The 8,895-nt window shown below is 46.5% G+C and overlaps 1 long non-coding RNA gene across 1 annotated transcript in view; it reads right to left on the bottom strand.

The window, feature by feature from the left end:
- Window positions 1-4,782: 4,782 nt before the first annotated feature.
- Window positions 4,783-8,895, bottom strand: part of LOC144141038 (uncharacterized) — a 37,245-nt gene continuing 33,132 nt past the window's right edge. Inside the window, exon 4 of the long non-coding RNA XR_013316418.1 lies at window positions 4,783-5,899. This is a non-coding gene — a long non-coding RNA (uncharacterized LOC144141038). The remainder of the gene's footprint in view (window positions 5,900-8,895) is intronic.

Genomic DNA, 8,895 nt, shown 5'->3' with positions numbered 1-8,895 from the left:
GAGAGGTGATAATTACTTGAAAATGGCCCCAGCTATTCACTAATGATCTTTGGTTCGGGCAAAGGGCAGCTTTATTCTCCCAAAGCTTATTTCTGATGGTCCCCCGCATGTCCAGCGAGTGTGCCTGCCATTTTCAACCAGTTTCCAGCAGTTTCGGTTTCATTTTTGCATTGCGAAATTCATGTTTGGCGCTACTACGCAGTTACCCAACTACAAGCTCATTTGCCATGGCGCCTCCGTTGCCCGCTACTGCTCCTCAAAACAAGCATGCCGCTCGCGCTTGCACTTTATCTACGCCTTGCTTCTGCGATAAGAGCTTCCGCTGAAAGTCAAACGATAACACCAAGTCGTCGGGTATCAGTTAAGACGAGGAGAACGCTTCCAATTGGCCTTGACCTCCGCCAGCTGTTCACCGGCCAGTTTCGGTTTCACACGAGGGTATTTCCGGAGGTCTAGTGTCGCTTCTTAGTAGTACTGTCTATTCTGACAAAGTCCCAACAGCCTTGTATTTGTTTCTTTCCAAAACTGTTAGGTGGCGCTGCCATGTAGTAGGCTCGTAGGGCTGAACTTGCTTCACAGCCCAACGGTGGCTTGGTGAAAGCTTGCTGGGCATGATTCTAGCGCATCGTACCTTATTCCTGCAAGCAGGGCTACCATAGTGAGTCAGAACATGATAATAAACCGCAAATGAAAGTTCTGACTGATAAGTGATCATCAGAACGTCAACAAGCATCCACCAAAGAGTTTGGTTCTCAACTCCAAGCGGATTTTTTCACATCGCTTTCTTGCCTTCAATATTGTGCCGGTCATAATCATTGACAAGGTGTTTTTACATCACGTGGAGGCTAATTTGGGCCTTTAATAATGTGAAACCACCACATTTCTTCTAGAGAACCATCCAAAATAGCAAAATTTGAAATAGTGGTTGGGCTTCACCACATGGCACGGGCACCACGCGGGCTGACATTTTCTTTTATATCTGACAAATTGTACTGCGCAACTCAATTTTTTTTCTAGGACGGGTTTTTGAAATGTCTACCTACAAAATGTATATTCTAAATTTTTTCTACTCCTGGTCGTTTTTATACACAACTTACTTTTTTCTTATTTTCTTCCACGTGTCACGTGAACCGATGGTGGGGTGGTCTTAACCAGCTTGGAGCAATGGACACAGGGAAGCCGTTGGCGAGTTTGACATAACACACATTTAATGCACACACAAAAAAAACCCCAGGCAAAGCATTCCATATTTATACTGCACACAAATGATACCCACTCCAGCCTCTAACAACTCCAAAACACAACTCAAATACAAAACCCTAACTTAACAGCTTAATATACAATTCAACTCAAACCCCAAACGGCTCCACAATAAAGTCCTACACTAAGTACCCTCTAAATACACTCATACAGTTCTAGTTAATCTCTCTCGAACCACAACGCCCTAGTTGTGTCCTTGACAACTGCGTCCCTACTGGACTGGCCTACCCCGGTCGTCGGCGCTGACGTGTCGCACCCTTGCGTGGACGGGACTCGGTGGTAGCCGTCGTCTCGCTTCGTCGGTGCCGGCGTTCGATGCGCGCGGTCACTCGTTGGACGGCGTGGGCTCCGCGCGTCCTGACTTCTTTCCTCTGCGGCTACCCCCTGGTGGCCGCCCTCGCTGGAGGTCCTTGATGCCGGCGTTCGATGCGCGCGGTCATCCCATTGGCGGCGCTCTTCCTCGGTGGCTACCCCCTGGTAGCCGCTGGAGGTTCCAGGTAGGCTCGGCCCGAACGTAGCCTTTCGGGGCCGTCGAGGCGAACGTCGACGGAGCGTGGACGCTGGCCGCTGGTGCCCGACCGATGCCGCTGGGGCCACGAAGACAGGTTCATGGTGCACCTAGGATGACGGTGCCGATGCGACGTCGGCCCGCTCCCGCCCAGGCTCTGAAGGCGTGGTCGATGGCCTTGCCGCGTCCCCCTGGCTCGTTCCGTGAAGCTCACGTGCTCCGGCCGCCTCCTGGTTTCTTCGGTTTCTTGTCTCCCCCTTCTCTTTGTGCACCCCGCTTTAATACCCTCTGGGCTCTCCCGTGGCGCGCTCCCATTGGCTTCTTGCTTCCTCCCTGTCCTTATATGGCCATCTCGCCACTTGTCCCATGCGTGGCCTTTCCTGATTGGCCGACCAGTGTGCTGCCACCTTTGCCCAAGATTCCTTGGTGCGTCGGCGCTGGCGCTTGCTGATTGGCGCGCCCTTCAAAATTCTCGTTCCTCTGTTCTTTTCTCCTATTTTTCGGGGGTTTTGGTGCGTCCCCCTCTCAGGGGGTGCCCTGACACATGACACCACGCAAGGACAAAAATTTCGAATTCAATAGTTTTTTTCGCAATCATTATTTAGGAAAACATTATTAAAACTGGTGTCGTTGAAAAGCGCGTGGAATAATCTGCATTTTGTGTCGCTGCAATGTATGCCTAACCAATATGTATAGCACAAAAAAATATTTTGTTAGACCTCTCAAAATTGGTCAATTTTCCGCGGTGACGAAAGAGTTAAATAATTACAGCTGCGTTAATGCGTGTCAGTTTTGGTTTCGATGAAGCGAACACCTGAGGCAGCTGCCATGACAGGAAGGCGCACTTGACGTCATTGCTCTTGTCGCACCATTGCCAGTCTGGGCACACACGCACGCGCACCAGATTGCCCTTGATCAGCCGTAGTCGCACATGACGTCAGCCCCAAAAACTGCGACGTGATGCACAAGGTGGGAAAGCGCGCGCCATTAGCACCAAGCCACCTCGATACGTCCTGGGAGCCCTGACGTCGCCCGTTTGCGGCGAGGCGCAGATGACGTCATGAACTTTCTTGATAGCACAGATGAGCTTTCTTGTGTGTGCAAAGATTAAACGAATTAAAATATGTTCCACTGGACGGTTAGTTTAAACTTTTGAAGGGGTATCGATATACAAAGAAGGTTTTTGCATAGTTATCTGAGCATTGAAATTTCGTGTCAGTACTCCTTATGTTAGTCAGCTCTGCAGCTGGTGTTATGAAGGCGAATAGCTTAAGTGTTTACTAAGAAAATAGGACTTGCTCGTCTTTGTTTTGTTCAATCTTAAGTTAATGTTTATGATGTATTACCCCATTCTTACTGGGCCGCACGTTTGTGCTGGCACCGAACTAATTTGCAGTAGATGCTAAAGCAAAGGAAAAAAGTTTGCTTTCCTTTCTTGTGCCGTGACCTTAAAATGTCTTGGCAAGGTACAGCTAAACCTTATAGCAAGAGGGCTTATAATAAATTACTACACTCAAAGGGGCCATGGAAACAAAGCAAAAGTTTGGTTTACTGAAGACACTGCTTGGTCTGAATAAAAATATCAATTTTATTCCCCACTGAAATATTAATACTAGGCACTTTTATCTGTGGACCAAATGCCCTCAGTGTCTTGTGCATGCCATTGGTGGCCACTGACGAAAGCCACCACCGAGAAGCATGACTGCAACCGTAGTGGGGCATCTTGTTCAGTTTGATTGGAATGATAGCATGCTAACATGGAGTCAACATACCAAAAAGCATGTTTGTAAGTTACCCTCTATTGCCTCACTGCTTGTGCCAAGTAGGTTTTGAACGCTTTTCAATATTGCAATTTGAAAATTTTTTATATTTCTTGCAGTTGAGAGTGAAGTTTTATGTGGCTAAGTGAAAGAAAATGTGGTGGCCCTGTGCATGCAGAGAACTCTTCCGGCACAACCTCGTGTGCATGTGTATAAAAAGTGAGGTTGGAGAGGAGCTACAAGTGAGGAGAGAGAGATGGGTCAACCTCGTGTGCATGTGTAAAAAAGTGAGGTTGGAGAGGAGCTACAAGTGAGAAGAGAGAGATGGGTCAACCTCGTGTGCATGTGTAAAAAAAGTGAGGTTGGAGAGGAGCTACAAGTGAGGAGAGATGGGTCAACCTCGTGTGCATGTGTAAAAAAGTGAGGTTGGAGAGGAGCTACAAGTGAGGAGAGATGGGTCAACCTCGTGTGCATGTGTAAAAAAGTGAGGTTGGAGAGGAGCTACAAGTGAGGAGAGAGAGATGGGTCAACCTCGTGTGCATGTGTATAAAAAGTGAGGTTGGAGAGGAGCTACAAGTGAGGAGAGAGAGATGGGTCAACCTCGTGTGCATGTGTAAAAAAAGTGAGGTTGGAGAGGAGCTACAAGTGAGGAGAGAGAGATGGGTCAAGAGACGTAGATAGCTACGCTCTTGTATCTACTGGCACAGGCAACTACAAAGGGCACATTAGAGGAGCAAAAATATTCTGAGCAGAACACGCATGCAGTGAACTACAGTGCGAAGCACAGCTGAAGTGAAAACGGTGGGTAGGGGCGGCGGCAGTGTGGGCGGAGCCGCACATTGCAGCTTCGCTGGTTAAACATCTGTACAAAGTGAATGGGAAACTTTTTTTTCGGCTAAAAAAAGTTAAACTAATGGAGCAGGAAATGCAGTTAAAGCTCATTAATTCGAACTCAAAGGGAACCATCAAATTGTTCGAATTAAGCAGAGTTCGAATTAATGGGGGGGGGGAGGTGTGCTAGAATGAATGGACATGGCACCACACTGAACTGGCAGAACACAAAGAAGCCACCTCTGGACTAGCTATCGCGAATTAGATGCTACTACACATTTGTGGCAGGTGATTTTTTAACTAATTTCGTGGAGGTCAAAGAGCGAACGAAATTAATGGATCAGTCAGTTATGCGCATGAAACAGGCACTGACATTGCATTCATGAGAGTAGTGAGCCAAAATGTCAAAACAATCACGCTGTTCATCCACAAAAAAAGTTTATTTACAAGGCAGGGTCGAGGCAATCAAAATAAAAGTAATCGGTAATATGCATTTGCTTGTGTTTCTTCTGTCACGACTTCATGAGCATCACTTACAACTTGCTGAAGACTTCCAGTGCAGCGTCAGAATTCTCATCTGCTAAAAAATAGCGTGCTACAACCAGCCTCGACGCTGATTTGCATGCACCTCTAAAAAATTTGGTTTGGTTTGGATTTGCAACACATTGTAAACACACTGGGCTGACTTCTGCGAGTAACGATGGTAATCAGAAGATCCCAGTTCGAATTAACCATTCTGGATACTGATGTGTTCTAATTACCGGGAGTTTTTACCCATTGAAATATACAGGGCTGTGCTGGGACCAGGGCGTCAGTTCGAATGAACCAAGTTCAAACTAATGAGCTTTTATTGTACGCACACCTTTAGTAAGATTTCAATACAATGCATGCCAATGACAGTGTCCAAGGCTGTCTTGCAGCAGTACATACACGCCAACATGGGCATAAGCAAAATAATGTTTAGAACAAATACGATGAAGCTGTACAAATGACACCTAGATAAATAAAACAATTCTCTTGAAAACATTCTCTTCGATTGCTGTTTTGACTACAGCCACTGGGCTCCCCCACAGTGCCCTCGCCTTCTCAGTGCACATTGCACAGGTGTTTCCTTGGGTGTTGCATACTCCACTGCCCCCTTCCACAGTGCGGGCCCTGCCTGTTGTGCATCACCATCCTGTGTGTCTTCATGCTGGAAAGTTGAGCAAACCCACACCTGCACATGGCGCAAGCCTACGGCATTTACCCTGTGTGAGTACGGAGGTGCTGGTTCAAATCCTTTTTGTAAGTGAATCCATTTCCGCAATGCGGACACATGAACAGACAGTCTTGCTTGTGCACATTTCTCTTGTGATGAGCCAGGCTTGAGCACAAGGTAAAGTGCTGTTCGCAGACTTCGCACTTGTAGGGCCTCTCCCTGTCGTGCACTGTCCGCTGATGTCTCCGTAGATCGCTTTTCTCATTGAATCTCTTCCGGCACAGCTGGCAAACGAAGGGCCGCTCGCCAGTGTGTGTCCTCTCGTGCCTGGCGATGTTCGTGCTGGCCGGATGTAGGTAGCATGGATAAAAGGAATTAAAACGCCTGAGATGAACTGCTGCCAACACCGCTTCTGAAAGAACATTAAAGCAGCTGCTGCCTGGTGCCTATTAAAGACCAACTGCAATAAATTTTTGGGGCCCCCAGCGTTTCCTGGTACTATGCTTTAAAATGTGCAAAGTTCGAAATCTAGAGGCCCAAACATGTGTCACTGCACTGCAAAAGAAGATAAAAATTTTTCTTGTTCCAAGCTGAAACAAGAAAAAGAGCAGCCATAACGGCCATCAAAAAAACACGTCTGAGTCAAGAAACAAGTGGGGAGTCGGCAGATTCGCCCGTGGCCACACTACGGACGACTGCTTCAATTTGAGGTGTTTCAGGTTGATCGCTTCTTTAAAACCAGAAGGTATGCGGGGAAGGAGTTTGAAAGTCAACGCAAGCATTAATTCTTCACTGTGAGTGGCTGAGATGTACAGGTGCCCCAAAAATTATATGGAGCACGGGTTGCAAATTTTGAGGGGATTTCTTCGCCATGTGCCTAGCCAGCAACCTTTAGGTGACTTTTCAAGAAAGTAATTCTAAAGTAAAATCGAGCTGTGCATATTTTATTTATGCTGGCAGCCTCATAAAATATAAATTACTGTAAAGTCACAAAGCCATGCTCCATTTACTTTATGGGGCACCTGTACCTATAGTCATTTGGTAAAAGGCAAAATCAGGTTGAGGTGTTGTGGTGAAGCTCAGAGCTAATAAATAGGTACAAAAACAGCAGTGTTGAGTGCTAGATGGGCACTCACACACCATATATGGCCTTGCTGATCGAACCACCCTGTATTTGTGACAAAAAAAAGCTATCATAGGAGGACAGTGCCGACAGTCGATAAGCGCTGTTCGATATATCGTGCAAGCGCAACTTCCCGGCAATGTGTCACTCAAGCAGAAGCGTTCATCTCAACTCATCCGGTGATCATGTCCATCCCATATTTTCTTCTCTCACACGACGCACCAACCTGGTGTGAAATGCACCCTTGGTTCTTGCACCCGTGTCAAAAAGTTTTTGTGGATGCTTGAGGCTTTGCCCGGCTCAAACATAACAAGCGTAGAGCTACGCGCATGATTTACAAATTATCAACAGCGGCTTACAGCAAACGGAAAAGCACAAGTTCAGATCATTCAGATAACCCCGTGCTGTAACTACCCTAACCTTTCACGGGCGATAAGATTCAAACCGGGCATGGGCACACTTTATACCATCCGATAGCAAAATCAGCGCAGGGGAAGAATGAATTGGAAGATCAGGCAGGTCGCTCAACCACCTGCAGTGCATCTTGTTCCTTTGGCCACTTCCTGCCGAGATATTGCTTGCAGAAGCTTGGGCATTCACCGTGGTAGGTTACTGACTTCAATAATTGCGCAACAATGCTTTTCCAAAACGAAACTGAAAGCATGATGGCCGACTCTTAAAGTGTGACGGAAGCAGCCTCTCTCGCAATCTATAAAAGCTATACTTTGTGTTTTTAAAATTAGATTAAATCATAGAAAGCTTTGATTTACATTTGAATGCGCTCAACCACTTAGCAACTCATTATCTGAGGAAAATATTTATAGATGCTTCTGAGCCCTCCACCGTTTACAATGTTTGTGATGTCAGAAGATGTACAGTCAAACCCGGCTATAACGAACCCGGATAGAGCAAATTATCCTATATATCGAACAAAAATATTTTAGTTACGGAAATACATGGGAAACATATTCCTTATAACGAAGTTCACATCCGATATATCGAACTCTGCGCGCCGAACATTGGCCGCCGAAATTCACGCTCTCGGAGCGGCGATTGGGATGCGGATTGGCCGCGACCGCAAAGCAAGAGTTGCGACTGAGACATTGTGCCTCACACGGACGACGTGACGCCAGACACTTTCCGTAACTGTTTCCGACGCGCGGGACTCACGATGGAACCAGTGAGTCCGGCTCAAACATAACAAGTCAGTGAGTCCGGACCAAGACAGCAGCATCGGTGAACTGCGGGTCTTCAAGAACTCCCCCATGTTCCTGATGATATCTCGAGTGAAAGCCGTCCGACGCTTATAATAAGCGCTTTCGGGAGTCGATCTGCTCGGCCAATGCGTCTTAGATTTTGGAGGACGCAGACTCGAACTGGGGTAACAATGTTTCGTGTAGAGAATGCTATGCTAGTTGAAGCCGCCAAAACGAAAGTGAAAACAAAAATCACCGCTTTTTTCTTTGCAATGTAGGCAGTTCAAGCGGAAAGTAGCTTTAGTACTTGCAATAAATGGATTATTTTGGGTATGGTACTGGCTACTTTTATGTGTTTGTTTCTGCATGCGGGGATGGTGGAGTTGGGGAGGGCGAGAAGGGGGGGGGGCTCCCGCGGATTGCGAACTTGTAACAATAAGTTCGTTATAGGCGGGTTCGGCTATATCGAACTATTGAATATATCGAACTAATCCCGGTGCATATTGCAATTCGCTATAAACGGGTTTGACTGTAGTACACTGACGTATATGGAGTGCCGTCACCTGTTTTTGCGTTTCTAGCGTTTTCTGCCTTGTTACACAACTGCTAGTCCTAGGAATGGAGCATTGTGAACCACTTTTAAGTGGGTCAATGCATACTAAGCATAATTATGATGAAGGGCTGGAAAAAAAGCATGAATGCTTTAAGGTCAAGCTTGCATTCTTTGGAATAGGGCACGGCATAAGCCATGGATAAATACCTAACTAAAAAAAGTTAGCGAGTGGAACTAGTTACGAGTTCTCTAGGGTAATTTTCCGGAATGTACTTTACCCTATACACAATGACTGAGTTACACTTTAGGAGTTCAAATTAAACAAATGAATGACGAGAATTTGCAGAATATTTATACTGTGAAACTGGAGGCAGCTACAAAGTGGGGCTCTCCCGATTCATAAAACTGTGAACTTCAGGTGTGCAGAGAAATTTAAGGATCCAACACTCACTGTCAGGCTTATTGG

This window comes from Haemaphysalis longicornis, unplaced genomic scaffold (genome assembly GCF_048455015.1).
Source record: "Haemaphysalis longicornis isolate Haplotype H1 unplaced genomic scaffold, Haemaphysalis longicornis Haplotype H1 scaffold_6, whole genome shotgun sequence".
Lineage (NCBI taxonomy): Eukaryota > Metazoa > Arthropoda > Arachnida > Ixodida > Ixodidae > Haemaphysalis > Haemaphysalis longicornis.
Note: the sequence above shows the minus strand (reverse complement) of the source record. Positions and strands in the feature narration are given on the sequence as shown.